This window comes from Scyliorhinus torazame, chromosome 29 (genome assembly GCF_047496885.1).
Source record: "Scyliorhinus torazame isolate Kashiwa2021f chromosome 29, sScyTor2.1, whole genome shotgun sequence".
NCBI lineage: Eukaryota > Metazoa > Chordata > Chondrichthyes > Carcharhiniformes > Scyliorhinidae > Scyliorhinus > Scyliorhinus torazame.
In genome coordinates this window covers 10348948-10366282 of record NC_092735.1, presented here as the reverse complement: position 1 = coordinate 10366282, position 17335 = coordinate 10348948, and the positions used below count along the sequence as shown (strand labels likewise).

At 51.1% G+C, this 17335-nt stretch overlaps 3 non-coding genes across 3 annotated transcripts; 2 read left to right on the top strand and 1 right to left on the bottom strand.

Annotated features, from left to right (window-relative positions):
• Positions 1-240: 240 nt before the first annotated feature.
• trnar-ccu (transfer RNA arginine (anticodon CCU)) lies at positions 241-313 on the bottom strand. Its single transcript has one exon. It is a non-coding gene; the product is annotated as a tRNA-Arg (tRNA).
• A 3642-nt stretch (positions 314-3955) lies between these two features.
• Positions 3956-4028, top strand: trnar-ucu (transfer RNA arginine (anticodon UCU)). The gene has a single exon. It is a non-coding gene; the product is annotated as a tRNA-Arg (tRNA).
• Positions 4029-4652: 624 nt separating this feature from the next.
• Positions 4653-4725, top strand: trnar-ucu (transfer RNA arginine (anticodon UCU)). The gene has a single exon. It is a non-coding gene; the product is annotated as a tRNA-Arg (tRNA).
• Positions 4726-17335: the final 12610 nt, after the last annotated feature.

The window sequence follows — 17335 nt, the reverse complement described above, 5'->3', positions numbered from 1 at the left end:
CGTAAGGCCACAGTGCTAACCACTGTGCCACCCATCCCACTCCCGGCCTCTTCACCTTGCAAAGATTATCTTCCAGCGTTTACCCAATTGTTCTTTGGGAATCTGCTTTTCCTTCATCTCACTAAAGTCGTCGGGATTTTTAAAGAAAGCAGATTGGAGCTGACGCGAATTTGAATTGAGATCGAGATTGAATTGAGGGGTTGCATTGAGCCAGAGGGAGAATGTTTAAAAAAGGAACCACACCCCAGATGGGACTTGAACCCACAATCCCTGGCTTAGGAGGCCAGTGCCTTATCCATTAGGCCACTAGGGCCACAGGCTGAGAAGTGAAATTTGGACATCTTGATCGATTTATTGTCACATGTATCGAGGTACAGTGATAAGCATTTTTCTGTGGCCAAGGAAACGTACACAATACGTACACAGTAGACAAAAAGAATAATCGACAAAGTACATCGACAAATAGTGATTGGTTACAGTGCAGAACAAGGGGCCAAACAAAGCAAATACATGAGCAATAGCAGCACAGGGTATCGTGAACAGTGTTCTTACAGGATATACATCAGTCCGAGGGAGAGTCGTTGAGGAGTCTAGTAGCTGTGGAGAAGAAGCTGTTTCTATATCTGGATGTGGGAGTCTTCAGACTTCTGTATATTCTGCCTGGCTCTTTGGCAGGTCCATGAAACAAATTCATCCCAATCCCCTCCTTCTGCGCCTTGCAAATTGTCCCTTCCAGAAGGTCATAACAAATAGGAACAGGAGGAGGCCATTCGGCCCTTTGAGCCTGCTCTGCCGTTTAATAAGCCCATGGCTGCTCTGACACTCACTAAGCTCACGTTCCTGCCTTCTCTCCGCGTTCCCCTACTCACTTCCTCTGCTCAACTTAAAGATGCCTCTCCATTAAATATCCATGGATCAAAAATGATAGCGACAAAGTCAAAGAAATGGGAAATACAGGAATCCAAAGGAAGGACCCTGACCCCATCCATTACACACACTGCTGAAAACGCCATGGTGTCGATCTTTAACTGGACATCACTCCAGTGGCGACTCAAACCCGCTCTCCCTGGCTCAGGAGGCTAGGACCTTACCATCCCGTCCATGAGGTTCATCGCGCACTGTTACCCACCTGAGGACACGATCAGGTGGTACTCCCCTTGGCTAGATCTGGCCTCTATTCATCCTGGAACGCAATGAGAGCCACTTCTCCTCCACGAAATATCATCTCTCCCCCTCAGCCCTCATCTCCAACAATGTGTGAAGAATGACGAAGATTGACTTGTGATTTTCGTCATTAAGCCCCTGGCCATGAGGGTTGAGATCACATCCAATCAGCTGCTTCCGTTTCTTCCCGCCCTCCCCCTCGGTAACTGGGCTAAAGCTCCTCTGAGATTCCTGCTGTCCCAATGCTGAACTCGTATCTTTTTCCTAGTTGCTCCCCAATCTCCCCTCGCGCCCTCTTGTTCATGAGAACCGAATCCCGGTGCCTCAGCCCGAGACCCAACACCCTGATACCCAACACCCTGATACCCAACACCCTGATACCCAACACCCTGATACCCAACACCCTGATACCCAACACTCTGATACCCAACACCCTGATACCCAACACTCTGATACCCAACACCCTGATACCCAACACCCTGATACCCAACACTCTGATACCCAACACCCTGATACCCAACACTCTGATACCCAACACCCTGATACCCAACACCCTGATACCCAACACTCTGATACCCAACACCCTGACACCCAACACCCTGATACCCAACACCCCGATACCCAACACTCTGATACCCAACACCCTGATACCCAACACTCTGATACCCAACACCCTGATACCCAACACCCTGATACCCAACACCCTGATATCCAACACCCTGATACCCAACACTCTGATACCCAACACCCTGATACCCAACACCCTGATACCCAACACTCTGATACCCAACACCCTGATACCCAACACTCTGATACCCAACACCCTGATACCCAACACCCCGATACCCAACACCCTGATACCCAACACTCTGATACCCAACACCCTGATACCCAACACCCTGATACCCAACACCCCGATACCCAACACTCTGATACCCAACACCCTGATACCCAACACTCTGATACCCAACACCCTGATACCCAACACCCTGATACCCAACACTCTGATACCCAACACCCTGATACCCAACACCCTGATACCCAACACTCTGATACCCAACACCCTGATACCCAACACCCTGATACCCAACACCCCGATACCCAACACTCTGATACCCAACACCCTGATACCCACCACTCTGATACCCAACACCCTGATACCCAACACCCTGATACCCAACACCCTGATACCCAACACTCTGATACCCAACACCCTGATACCCAACACCCTGATACCCAACACCCTGATACCCAACACCCTGATACCCAACACCCTGATACCCAACACCCTGATACCCAACACCCTGATACCCAACACTCTGATACCCAACACCCTGATACCCAACACCCTGATACCCAACACCCTGATACCCAACACCCTGATACCCAACACCCTGATACCCAACACCCTGATACCCAACACCCTGATACCCAACACTCTGATACCCAACACCCTGATACCCAACACCCTGATACCCAACACTCTGCCCGGCTGTGCCAGCTGATAGTCAATGGGTCTTGCTCCCTGGGTACTGCCCCCCTCTCGATCAAATCTGCTGTCACCAGCCCACCCACATCACCAAACCGACTCTTGGCCAAAAATTGATCTCATATAATATTCTGTCCTGCACACGGTCAGTTTGAATTCCCTCCCCCAACCTCTCCACCTTTCTCCCCCCTGTGTGCTTTAGATCGGAATGCTACTTCAAACACCGCTCGTTGACCTCGGTTGGGTCACCTCTCTGTATCTCTTCCTGAGGTGGCTGGATGGTAAATTTTAGACAGATAGATAGAATTTACAGTGCAAAAGGAGGCCATTTGGCCCATCGAGTCTGCAATGGAACCTGGAAAGAGCACCCCATGCATCTACCCTCTCCCCGTCACCAGTAACTCCACCTAAACTTTTGTGCACGAAGGGGCAATTTAGCGTGGCCAATCCTCCTAACCTGCACTTCTTTGAACGATGGGAGGAAACCCACGCAGACACGGTGGGGAAAAGTGCAAACTCCACACAGACAGTAACGCAATGGCGGGACTGAACCCGGAACTCTGTAGCTCTGAGGCAGCAGTGCTAACCAAAAACATGCGTCACCCCAGATGGGACTCGAACCCACAATCCCTGACTGAGAAAGCTAGTGCCTTATCCATTAGGCCACTGGGGCTATATGCGCGAAGTAACGACTCCATGGTCCCTGATGACCACAGACTAATTTTTCCTTTGCCCCCCTAGCATTCAAAAGGTGAGGTGGAGTTACGTGGATATGGTGGAGGCGTGAGCTGAAGTCAGGTGCTGCTTCCAAGGGTCGGTGCAGACCCGATGGGCCGAATGGCCTCCTTCTGCACTGTAGATTCTATGATTCACTGATTCTATGCCGGCCTCGCTCTGCATCACACCAACTCTCCAGCCAACTCAGCTAAACAATCTGTATTTGGTTGGAACAAGCTCCTGAGAAGATCCTTGGATCATTAAAGGGGCTAGATAAATGCAGGCTATCGTTGTTGATGGCTCCAAGAATACATTACATTGTGTACTTATGCATGTCCTATATTTCTCTCATGTACGGAACGATCTGTCTGGACTGTACCCAGAACAATACTTTTCACTGTACCTCGGTACACATGACCATAAATTACATTCAGATTCCAATTCAGGATGTAGTTAGCAATGGCGGGAGAAAAAAGTTTCCATTCATGATGAACACTTTGAGAAACACGAGACATTTCAGAGATGTTCGGTCCCCATCGGCAGCCTAGTTTCAATTGTGCTTTGATTGAGGCAGAACAGCATGTAGCCCCAGTGGCCTAATGGATAAGGCACTGGCCTTCTAAGCCAGGGATTGTGGGTTCGAGTCCCATCTGGGGTGGTGTGTGTATTTTGAAACATTCTCTCGCTGGCTCCTCAGAACCTCTCTGTTCAAATTCATTCCAGCTCCAATCTGCTCTCTTCAACAATCCCCATGGTGACAGTGAGCTGAGGGAAGCAGATTCAATAAAAGCATCGAGGTAATTGGATGGCAGCTCCAACAAGCAAGGAAGTTGTCACAGAGTCGCTTCATCACTCTTCCTGATTCAAATGGCATTGCCTGTGCCCTATCTACCAAGCTTGGACGCACATCTGGAGCTATCCTCGGTATTGGGGTGGCAGGTTGGTACAGTGGTCAGCACTGTTGCTTCACATGACCAGGTTCCTGGCTTCAGTCACTGTCTGTGCGGAGTCTGCATGTTCTCTCCGTGTCTGCGGGGTTTCTTCCGGGTGCTCCGGTTTACTCCCGCAGTCCAAAGATGTGCCAGCCATGAACACCTTGAACAGAAAATGCTGGACAATCTCTGCAGGTCTGGCAGCTTCTGTGGAGCGAGAAGGGAGCTAATGTTTTGACTCTTTGTCAGCATCTGCGGTCTTTGGCTTTTATTAACACCCTTGAAACTTGAGAAGATTAACGCATTTCAGAGCTGTCAATTGCTCTTAGATTGGCTGCATGTCAAATGTAGCCCCAGTGGCCTAATGGATAAAGCACTGGCCTTCTAAGCCAGGGATTGTGGGTTCGAGTCCCATCTGGGGTGGGGGCCCATTTTTAAACATTCACCCTCTGGCTCATCACAGCCCTGTGTCAACTTTATCTCAATTCAAATTCACTTCAGCTCCAAGCTTGCTCTCTTTAACGAGGCCATTCGGCCCTTCGAGCCTGCCTTGCCCTTCAATGCTACTGTGGCTGATCCTCTTTCTCAACGGTGTCCCCTGCGCTTGGCCACACCCCTTCCTGCCTTTAGAGTCCAGAAATCTATCTACTTCCTCCTTAAATATATATACATTTATTCCACACATTCACCACCCTCTGAATGAAGACATTTCTCCACATCTCAGTCCGAAATGGCCTGCTCTGTATCCTCAGCCTGTGACCCTTGTTATAGACACCCCTCCCCCCAGCCAGAGGGAACACAGTCTGTCCAACCCTGTCAGCATTTTATAAATTTCAATTAGATCCCCTCTCATTCTTCCAAATTCCAGGGAATGCAGGTCCAGTTGACTCAATCACTCCTCATCCGCCAATCCTGCCATCCCAGGAATTAGTCTGGTGAACCTTCGCTGCACTCCCTCTCGGGCAAGTATATCCTTTCTTAGGTCAGGAGACCAAAACTGCCCACAATACTCCAGGTGTGGCCTTACCAAGGCTCTGTACAGCCGCAGTAACACATCCTTCCTCGTGTACGAACTGGTCTGTAATTCCCTTATTCCCGCTCCTTCCCGTTTTAAATAGCGGAGTTGCATTTGCCACCCTCCAAACTGCCGGGACTCTCCAGGTCCCTGTCTCTCCAATCCTGCCCTCTTGCCCTTCCCTGAGTTCCATCGCTCCATCGTTGGCGGCCGTGCCTGGTCCCTATGTTCTGGGATTCCATCCCTAAACACCCACCAGCTCCCTTCCCCTGTCTCCACAAGATCTCAACGCTGCTTAAACCTTGCCCCTTGGCCCTCGGTTTTGCTCACCTCTCCTGGTACCTTCCAGGTGAGGGTGGGTGTAACATTGTTGGAGCACGCTCCTGTGAAGAGCCTTGGGACGTTAAAGGGGCTTGATAAAGGCAGGTTGCTGTTGTAGATAGCTCCAGGATGTTATTTGCGACGACAGGTTTGACAGGTGAAAATAGTTTCCACTCAGGATGCGCACTTTGAAAGTTGAGAAACATGCAGAGTTTCAGGTTTGTCAATTGCTCTTAGATGGTCCCAGATTGGAAAGAGCAAAGGGGTTGATGTTAAGTTCAGGGCGGGTGTGGGGTTTGGAGTGCAAAGTCCACCACACACTGACCCAAGGCCAGAACTAAACCCAGATGAAATGAAAAATGAAAAACACTTATTGTCACAAGTAGGCTTCAAATGAAGTTACTGTGAAAAGCCCCTAGTCGCCACATTCCAGCGCCTGTTCGGGGAGGCTGTTACGGGAATTGAACCGTGCTGCTGGCCTGCCTTGGTCTTCTTTCAAAGCCAGCGATTTAGCCCGGTGCTAAACAGATCGCTGGTGCTGTGAGGCCACAGTGCTAACCACTGTGCCACCCATCCCACTCCCGGCCTCTTCACCTTGCAAAGATTATCTTCCAGCGTTTACCCAATTGTTCTTCGGGAATCTGCTTTTCCTTCATCTCACTAAAGTCGTGGAGATTTTCAAAGGGAGCAGATTGGAGGTGACGTGGATTTGAATTGAGATTGAGATTAAATTGAGGGGTTAAATGAGCCAGAGGAAAAACGTTTAAGAAGGAACCCCACCCCAGATGGGACTTGAACCCACAACCCCTGGCTTAGGAGGCCAGTGCCTTATCCATTGGGCCAGAAGGGCTACATGGTAGTGAGTGAAATTTGGAAGACTTGATTGACTGATTGTCACATGTACCGAAGTCCAGTGAAAAGCATTTTTTGCGGCCAAGGAAACGTACACAGTACGTACACAGTAGACAAAAAGAATAATCGACAAAGTACATTGACAAATAGTGATCGGTCACAGTGCGGGACAAGGGGCCAAACAAAGCAAATACATGAGCAAGAGCAGCTCAGGGTATCGTGAATAGGGTTTGTACAGGGAACAGATCAGTGCGAGGGAGAGTCGTTGAGGAGTCTAGTAGCTGTGGGGAAGAAGCTGTTTCTATATCAGGATGTGGGGGTCTTCAGACCTCTGTATATTCTGCCTGGCTCTTTGGCAGGTCCATGAAACAAATTCATCCCAATCCCCTCCTTCTGCGCCTTGCAAATTGTCCCTTCCAGAAGGTCATAACAAATAGGAACAGGACGAGGCCATTCGGCCCTTCGAGCCTGCTCTGCCGTTTAATAAGCCCATGGCTGCTCTGACACTCACTAAGCTCACGTTCCTGCCTTCTCTCCGCGTTCCCCTACTCACTTAAAGGTGCCTCTCCATTAAATATCCATGGATCAAAAATGATAGCGACAAAGTCAAAGAAATGGGAAATACAGAAATCCAAAGGAAGGACCCTGACCCCATCCATTACACACACTGCTGAAAACGCCATGGTGTCGATCTTTAACTGGACATCACTCCAGTGGCGACTCAAACCCGCTCTCCCTGGCTCAGGAGGCTAGGACCTTACCATCCCGTCCATGAGGTTCATCGCGCACTCATACCTACCTAAGTACACTATCAGGTGGTACTCCCCTTGGCTAGATCTGGCCTCTATTCATCCTGGAACGCAATGAGAGCCACTTCTCCTCCACGAAATATCATCTCTCCCCCTCAGTCCTCATCTCCAACAATGTTGAAGAATGACGAAGATTGACTTGTGATTTTCTTCATTAAGCCCCTGGCCATGAGGGTTGAGACCTCATCCAATCAGCTGCTTCCGTTTCTTCCCGCCCTCCCCCTCGGTAACTGGGCTAAACCTCCTCTGAGATTCCTGCTGTCCCAATGCTGAACTCGTCCCTTTTTCCTAGTTGCTCCCCAATCTCTCCTCGCGCCCTCTTGTTCATGAGAACCGCATCCCGGTGCCTCAGCCCGATACCCAACACTCTGATACCCAACACCCTGATACCCAACACCCTGATACCCAACACTCTGATACCCAACACCCTGATACCCAACACCCTGATATCCAACACCCTGATACCCAACACCCTGATACCCAACACCCTGATACCCAACACCCTGATATCCAACACCCTGATACCCAACACCCTGATACCCAACACCCTGATACCCAACACCCTGATACCCAACACCCTGATATCCAACACCCTGATACCCAACACCCTGATACCCAACACCCTGATACCCAACACCCTGATACCCAACACCCTGATACCCAACACTCTGATACCCAACACCCTGATACCCAACACCCTGATACCCAACACTCTGATACCCAACACCCTGATACCCAACACTCTGATACCCAACACCCTGATACCCAACATCCTGATACCCAACACCCTGATACCCAACACTCTGATTCCCAACACCCTGATACCCAACACCCTGATACCCAACACCCTGATACCCAACACCCTGATACCCAACACTCTGATACCCAACACCCTGATACCCAACACCCTGATACCCAACACCCTGATACCCAACGCTCTGCCCGGCCGTGCCAGCTGATAGTCAACGGGTCTTGCTCCCTGGGTACTGCCCCCCTCTCGATCAAATCTGCTGTCACCAGCCCACCCACATCACCAAACCAACTCTTGGCAAAGAATCGATCTCATATAATATTCTGCCCTGCACGCGAGTTTCACAGACCTGAAACTCTGCATGTTTCTCAACTTTCAAACTGCGCATCCTGAGTGGAAACTATTTTCACCTGTCAAACCTGTCGTCGCTAGCAACATCCTGGAGCTATCTACAACAGCAACCTGCCTTTATCTAGCCCCTTTCACGTCCCAAGGCTCTTCACAGGAGCGTGCTCCAACACAATGTTACACCCACCCTCACCTGGAAGGTGCCAGGAGAGGTGATCAAAACCGGGAGCCAAGGGGCAAGGTTTAAGCAGCATTGAGATCTTGTGGAGACAGGGGTAGAGAGCTGGAGGGGGTTTAGGGATGGAATCCCAGAGCATAGGGCCCAGGCACGGCCGCCAATGATGGAGCGATGGAACTCAGGGAAGGACAAGAGGGCAGGATTGGAGAGACAGGGACCTGGAGAGTCCCGGCAGTTTGGAGGGTGGCAAATGTAACTCCGCTATTTAAAACAGGAAGGAGGGGGAAAAACAGGGAATTACAGACCGGTTCGTACACGAGGAAGGATGTGTTACTGCGGCTGTACTGAGCCTTGGTAAGGCCACACCTGGAGTATTGTGGGCAGTTTTGGTCTCCTTACCTAAGAAAGGATATACTTGCCCTCGAGGGAGCGCAGCGAAGGTTCACCAGACTAATTCCTGGGATGGCAGGATTGGCGGATGAGGAGAGATTGAGTCAACTGGACCTGCATTCCCTGGAATTTGGACGAATGAGAGGGGTTCTAATTGAAATTTATAAAATGCTGACAGTGTTGGACAGACTGTGTTACCTCTGGCTGGGGGGGAGGGGTGTCTAGAACAAGTAGTTGCTTTGTTTGGCCCCTTGTTCTGCACTGTGACCGATCACTGTTTGTCGATGTACTTTGTCGATTATTCTTTTTGTCTACTGTGTACGTACTGCGTTCGTTTCCTTGGCCACAGAAAAATGCTTTACCATTCTCGCCAGCCCGGTACTCCACAAGCCCGGTAGTGGTGGCGGCCCTGAGGGTGTGGGGACAGTGGCGGCTACACCCGAGGCTGGAGGGGGCGTCGGTGCGGGCATCGATCTGTGGGAATCATGGGCGGGATTCTCCGACCCCCCCGCTGGGTCGGAGAATCGCCGGGGGCGCGCCGTGAATCCCGCCCCCGCCGGCTGTCGAATTCTCTGGCCCCGGGGATTTGGCGGGGGCGGGAATCGCGCCGCGCCAGTCAGCGGCCGCTGGCAGCGGCTCCCCCGGCGATTCTACGGCCCGCGATGGGCAGAGTGGCCGCCTGTTTTTTTTGCCGGTCCCGCCGGCACAAATTAGAGTAGGTCCTTACCGGTGGGACCTGGCGGCGCGGGCGGCCTCCGGGGTTCTCGGGGGGCCGCGGGGGTGTCTGGCCCCGGGGGGGTGCCCCCACGGTGGCCTGGCCCGCGATCGGGGCCCACCGATCCGCGGGCGGGCCTGTTCCGTGGGGGCACTCTATTCCTCCGCGCCGGGCGGCTGTAACGGTCCGCCAATGCCGCAGCGGAGACGAAGCCCCCTGTGCATGCGCTGGGGTGACGTCAGCACACGCTGGCACTCCCGCGCATGCGCCAACTCTCGCCAGCCGGCGGAGGCCCTTCGCCGCCCGCCGGTGTGGCGCAAACCACTCCGGGGCCGGCCTAGCCCCTGAAGGTGAGGAGGATTCCGCACCTTTGGGGCGTCCCGACGCGAATGAGCGTTTTGGGGATCTATTCGTGTGGAGCTGCTACTCGAGCTTGGAGGGGTTGGAGGAGGAATTTGAGTTGCCCGCCCGGAATGGGTTGCGGTATTTGCAGGTGAGTGATTTTGTCAGGAAGAAGGTACCGACCTGTCCCCACCTGCCGTCCCAGGGGCTACAGGACAAGGCGGTGTCACAAACAGGGGTAGGTGAGGGCTGAGTGTCAGACGTCTATGAAGAGTTGATGGATTGGGAGGGGTGGTGAAGCGTAAGTGGAAGGAAGAGTTGGGGAGGGAGTTGGAGGCTGGTTTGTTGGAGGAGGCTTTGAGGAGGGCGGACGCATCCTCCCGGTGTGCTAGGCCAAGCCTTATTCAGTTTCAGGTGGTCCACAGTGCATATGACCGCGGCCAGGATGAGCAGGTTTTTTGAAGGGGATAGGTGTGGGCGGTGGGCCCGCGAACCATGCCTACATGTTTTGGGCCTGTCCGAAGCTTGCGGGATTCTGGCGGGGGTTCGCCGACCTTATGTCGGAGGCCTTGAGGTTGAAGGTGGTCCCGAGTCCAGAAGTGGCGAACTTTGGAGTGTCAGAAGACCCGTGAGTCCAGGGGGGCGAGAGAGAGGCTGACGTCTTGGCCATTCTCCCGGGTAGCCCGGAGACGGATCCTATTGAAATGGCGGGACTCGGGGCCGTCGAAACCAGGGGGTTGGGTGGGTGACCTGGAAGAGTTCCTCAGGCTGGAGAAGATAAAGTTGGCCTTGAGAGGGTTTGTGGGGGGATTTGCCCGGAGATGTGGCCGTTCATCAACTTCTTCAAATATAGTTAAGATGTCAGCGGTGGGGGGTGGTTGACAAAAAGAAAATGCTGGAAGTACTCAGTAGGTTAGGCAGCAACCGCCGAGGGGAACAAAATTCATGTTACAGATCGAAGACTCTGTTTATCTCCCTAGATGCCGCCTGAACCTGCTGACTATCGCAGCACGTTTTGTTTTAATTTCAGATTTCCAGCGCCTGCGGGATTTGGCTTTTGTATCGGTGTCTGTAGAAGGAATACGGACCAGATAATAACGTCAAGAACGTCTTCAGTTCTTTAGCCTCTCGGCATTTGGCTGCAGTTCATTTATTTGGGCGGCACGGTGGCACAGTGGTTGGCACTGCTGCCTCACAGCGCCAGGGACCCGGGTTCAGTTCCGGCCTCGGGTGACTGTCCGTGTGGAGTTTGCACGCTCTCCCCGTGTCTGCGTGGGTCTCACCCCACTCCACAAAGATGTGCAGGGTAGCTGGGGTCACGGGGATAGGACGGGGGAGTGGGCCTAGATAGGGTGCTCTTTCAGGGGGTCGGTGCAGACTCGATGGGCCGAATGGCCTCTTTCTCCACTGTAGGTATTCAATGATTTGATTAACAGTTCAGTTGAGGTGAAGCTGTGCCATTGGTCTGGGGACCAATGCTTGTTATTGATCAGGAAACAGCCAATCGATCGCGGTAATCCTGCCGAACATGAATTCTCACCTGTGGAAGATAAGGACGAGTGGGTATTCGGAGAGTCTGCTCGAGGTCTGATCAACCATGACAGTCTTCGATCTCCAGCAAATGCAATGTATTGTTATCAGTGTATGTTTAATTGTTAATAGCAGTTTCTATTGTTTGTCTCATTCCTGTAACAGTCAATAAAATGTTTTAATTGCTATTTTTTAGCTGAGTCATGCATAAATTTACAATTGCTGCCTTATTTCTTAAATGTCAGGTATTGCTGCTGCCTTTTCTCTCCATTTTCTTCAAGGACAGGACTGATTCCAGTGAGTGAATGGCATTCATTAATGTCTGCCTTCATTCATTTGTTTAGTGGTAGGTTTTTGAGGAGATTCTTAATGGGAGGAAGAGGGGAATTTCTCAGCGTAGCACGATCTTATCTGAAAACAGGGCCACCCGGGCTTTGCTCATTCAGTCACAGGACCCCGTATAAGCCAATATTTATTACCTCCTTAAATACATCTGAGTGGTTTGCTGGGCCGCTCCTGAAGGTAGCTAAGAGCCAACCGCATAATAATAATGTTTATTCGTGTCACAAGTAGGCTTACATTAACACTGCGATGAGGTTACTGTGCAAAACCCCTAGTCGCCACTGTTTGGGTACACGGAGGGAGAATTCAGAATGTCCAATTCACCAAACAAGCACGCCTTTCGGGACTTGTGGGAGGAAACCGGAGTAAGCCCACGCAGACACGGGGAGAACGTGCAGACTCCGCACAGACAGTGACCCAAGCTGGAAATCGAACCCGGGTCCCTGGCGCTGTGAAGCAACAGTGCTAACGTGCTGCTCTTATTGCTGTGGGCCTAGAGTCACATATGGGCCAGGTACAGTAAGTATGGCAGATTTATTTCACCATCGGATGGGTCAATCCAGTAATTTCCAGATTTATTTGAATTAAATGAATGAAAATGAAAATCGCTTATTGTCACAAGTAGGCTTCAATGAAGTTACTGTGAACAGCCCCTAGTCGCCACATTCCAGCGCCTGTTCGGGGAGGCCGGTACAGGAATTGAACCGTGCTGCTGGCCTGCCTTGGTTTGCTTTCAAAGCCAGCGATTTAGCCCTGTGCCAAACAGAATGGGGAGGGGGGATGTTAATCGCTGATGTATTTTATTACATTTCACCCTCAGCAGTAATAAACCTGCAGATTGAGCAAATAATTGACAACTTCAATTCCCACACAGGCCAAAGTGAGATAGGAAGAATGGGGTGGTCATTTATTACTTGAAAGGTACAAACCTTGATGAGGTGGAGGAACAAAGAGATCTTAAAGAAGAAATTCACCGATCACAAAATGTTACACCATAGGTTAGCAAAGCCATTATTAAAAAATCAAACCAAGGACTAAATGAAATGAAATGAAAATCGCTTATTGTCACAAGTAGGCTTCAAATGAAGTTACTGTGAAAAGCCCCTAGTCGCCACATTCCGGCGCCTGTTCAGGGAGGCTGTTACGGGAATTGAACCGTGCTGCTGGCCTGCCTTGGTCTGCTTTCAAAGCCAGTGATTTAGCCCAGTAAATCAGTGTTTCCCAAACTGTGGGAGCGATGGCATGGTGGTTAGCACTGTTGCCCCACAACGCCAGGGAGCTGGGTTCGATTCCGGCCTCGGGTGACTGGCTGTGTGGAGTTTGCACGTTCTCCCCGTGCCTGCGTGGGTTTCCTCCGGGTGCTCCGGTTTCCTCCCACAGTCCAACAGTGTGCAGATTTGATGGATTGGCCGTGATAAATTGCCCACTTAGTGTGCAGGTTGGGCGGGGCAGTGGACCTGGGCAGAGTACTCTTTCGGAGGGTCAGTGCAGGCTGGCCTCCTTCTGCACTGTAGAGATTCTATTTCCCGATGTAACCCCACTTTAACACTTGAAAATTAAGTAGACCCCTGATGCCAACAAAAACATGAAGCAGCTACAGTAACATTCAGGATATAGTTATTAAAGTTCACATATTCTTGACCAACATCTCATAAATGCAGCATATAAATAGGAAGATATGTAATTTAAAGAATATGTGATTTGTTATAATTTTATGTGCCCGCCAGTCCATCACTCCAGCTCATGGCCTTTGGTTAGGGACAGTAGATGCTGTTGGTGATGACATTTGCATTCAGCATTACTGAACTATAGAAACATCACCCCCAAGGTTCGTTAAAGGCCATCTTGACATCATTGATTTTAACGTGCGATAATCAAATAATCTTTCAATTCTCTGCTGAGGATTTCAGTCCCTCACCCACACCCCAACACACTGTAAGCAGCCACACCCCCCTGCCCTATTACACACACAGTACGCGCTGTAAGCAACCCCTCTCAACTACATCCCCCCGCCACATACATGGGTCAACCAGCCCACGGTAGCCAGTAGGAAGGTGCAGCAGCTCTGTCAGCCCAAATCCCAGCCCAAGGCCCCATCCCGAGCCTATATGTAAGATGAGCAGGGCAAGAACAGATCCGGACATCTCCTGGGGCTCAGTGTCAATGAGGGGCGCACTCATAGATGGAGGAGGGGGGACATCGTGATCCCATTAACTCCCCCCTGGGGTTGCCACCCAAGGTTTAGCTGCCATTGGACTTGGCTTTATTTCTGGAAATTGAAAAGTAGGGAAGTTATGTTAAACCTGTCTCGAATTTTGGTTCGACTAAGAGTACTGTATGCAGGAGAGGCTAGATAAACCCGGTTTGTTCTCACTGGAACGACGGAGGTTGAGAGGCGACCTGATAGAGGTCTACAAGATTATGAGGGGCATGGACAGAGTGGATAGTCAGATGCTCTTTCCTCGGGTAGGAGAGTCAAGTACTAGGGGACAGAGGTTTAAAGTGCGTGGGGAAAAGTTTAGAACAGATGTGCGAGGCACGTTTTTTACACAGAGGGTGGTAAATATATGGGCCGCGCTGCCTGGGGAGGTGGTGGGAGCAGGTACGATAGCGGCATTTAAGGAGCATCTGGACAAACGTGTGAATAGGGTGGGAATGGAAGGATACGGACTCCGTAAGTGCAGACGGTTTTAGTTTGGGCAAGTACCATAGTCGGCGCAGGCTTGGAGGGCCGAAGGGCCTGTTCCTGTGCTCTATTGTTCTTTGTGCTTTGTTCTGGTTAACATTTTATAAAAAGATTATAGAGGAACAAGAGAGGGTGCTGAGAAGATTTACAAGGATGATAACAGAAATGTGTGGGTAGAAATATCAGGGAAGGATTGAAGAGGCTGGCTCTCTTGAAAGAGGGAGACTCGGGAATGAGTGAATAGAGGTCTTTACGATTATGAAAGAGTGGGATCAAAGAGAATGTTTTCTCTTGGTGGAGGGGGAAGTTGAACGAGAGGCGATCAAAAAGAAATCACCGAGAAATTCAAGAGGGAATTCAGAAGAAAGATCTTTATCCAATTCGTGGCAAGAACGTGGAACACGGTACAACTGGGAATGATTGAAGTAAATAATATTAATGTTGGAGAGTCACACGGTCTCCCAACTTGCATAGGGTCCCAGGGTGGCCATGGGAGCTGTTGGCCAGACCCCCACCGACATGTGGTGATGCCAAAAGAAAGCGGTGAGTTGGGGAAATCTCTACCACCTAGGGGCCTCGCGGAGGATCGGGTGGTTTCTTTGGCAGCCTCGGGGGAGTGAGGTCAGAGGCCACGGGAGGCGGATGAAGCGTGGGCAGGTGAAGAAGGAGCCTGTGAGAGAGGCCCAAGGTCTGTGTCGGTGACCAGGGACCTGGGGGCAGCAAAGTGGTACGAGGGTATTCAGTAACTACCGGGCAACGAAGACAGTCCAGATCGCCCGGAGTACCCCCAGAGTTCGAAAAGCCCCGAGATGCCAATTGTGGTCCTGTTATGTTTCTGGGGGGGGGGGGGGGGGTTTACCTTTACTCACAGTACCAACAAATGATAACTGTATTGCCACGCTGTAGGTTACTTCACCAATTGAGTTTATTGCTGAGGTGTTGCTCACGGTCTAAGATGGAAGCGGGAAAATCTCCCAGGTGCCTCTGATGATGTCACCATGGAATCATGTGACACACTACACAGAGCAGCATGGGTTACAATCCATAACATCAGCAGGTCCAGATGGCAAAGTAATTTAGGGCTCAGATGTTTGAGTGGAACTAACACCAGGTGTGCTGATTCTCAACCTTGTCTTTGCCGTCCTTCAAGTTCACTTTTAAGTCTGAGGCACTCTCAATTCCGACGAGACGAGAGTAGAGAGTAATCGAGGCTTTATGACACAGAGATGTGTGGCCTCCTACAGCAGCTGCCGAAATGGCTGCAGTTCGGAGAGCAGACACATTTATACTCCGCCTATTGGGCGGAGCCAGCAGGCAGGGATCTATCCCCGTACCTGTAGTACAGGGACCTTACCGTAATACCCTCGTATACAGTATATACAATACAACAGCGGTGACTACCACAAAGCCTTAATCCCCATTTTGAGGAGGGTGGGGAATAAATAGGAGGTAAAACGGGCAAGGGTCCAGAATCACAAGCCCTCACTTCCACTGAGAGTCAGGCATTCCAGCTCATCCTCGTTTGGCAACACCGCAGATTCGGAGCGCGTGGTGAACCACTGTAATAGGAGATGTAAGGTAGGACCTGCACTACAGGTTCACCGGTAGCTCCTGCCGGCTGGCTCCGCCCAGGGAGAACTGTATAAATATGCATGACCTCCAGTGCCCTGCCATTTCGCCAGCTGCAGCAGGAGGCCCCGCATCTGACTGTAATAAAGCCACAGTTGTCCCCAACTTTAGTCTCTGTGCAATTGATCGCGCATCAGAGCGCGGAGTACAGCTCTTCGCGGTTTCTTTGATTCGGGGTGTCGAACAATTGTCGTCCGCTGTAAGGTGTCTGCTTGGTTTTTTTCTCACAAACATTTTATTAAGGCATTTATGGTTTTATAACAACTAAAGATACAAATAAAAATGTAAACATAATTCAATGCGTAACACAACCCTCCATCTCTCACTGTTCCCGACTAACTAACCTAAACCAAACTAACCTAACTCTCCTATTGCCTAGCCCCCCCCCCCCCCCCCCCCCCCACCCCACTATTGAACTAGTTTTCCCCGAAGAAGTCGATGAACAGCTACCGCCTCCAAACGAACCCCAACATTGATCCTCGCAGGGCGAGCTTAATTTTCTCAAGCCTGAGAAACCCAGCCAGTCGTTAACCCAAACTCCCGCTTTCGGGGGCTCCGGGTCCCTACATGCTAATAAGGTCCGTCTCCGGGCTACCAAGGAGGCAACGGCCAAAACGTCAGACTCTCTCACCCCCTGGACTTCCGGGTCTTCCGAAACTCCAAATACCGCCAGCTCTGGACTCGGTGCCGCCCCTCGTTTTTAGCACCGTGGACATGACATCTGCAGATCCCCGCCAGAATTCCCTAAGCTTCGGACATGCCCAAAACATGTGGAGATGATTTGCGGGCCCTCCTGCACACCCCACACCTGTCCTCCACCCCGGAAAACCGGCTCATCCGGGCCACTGCCATTTGTGCCGGTGAACCGCCTTGAATTGAATCCGGCTGAGCCTGGCACATGATGAGGATGCGTTGAACCTGCTCAGAGCCTCCTCCCACAGACCCGCCTCTAACTCCTTTCCAAAGGAGTCTGCTCGCTAAAGAGATGCTTTTTCATGTGTGCATTTAGCAGTTTAATGCCAGTGGAATAAAGAATCATTGATCTGGGCGGCAAGGCGGTGAGCACTGCTGCGCCACAGCTCCAGCGACCTGGGTTCGATTCCGGCCTCAGGTGACGGTCTGTGT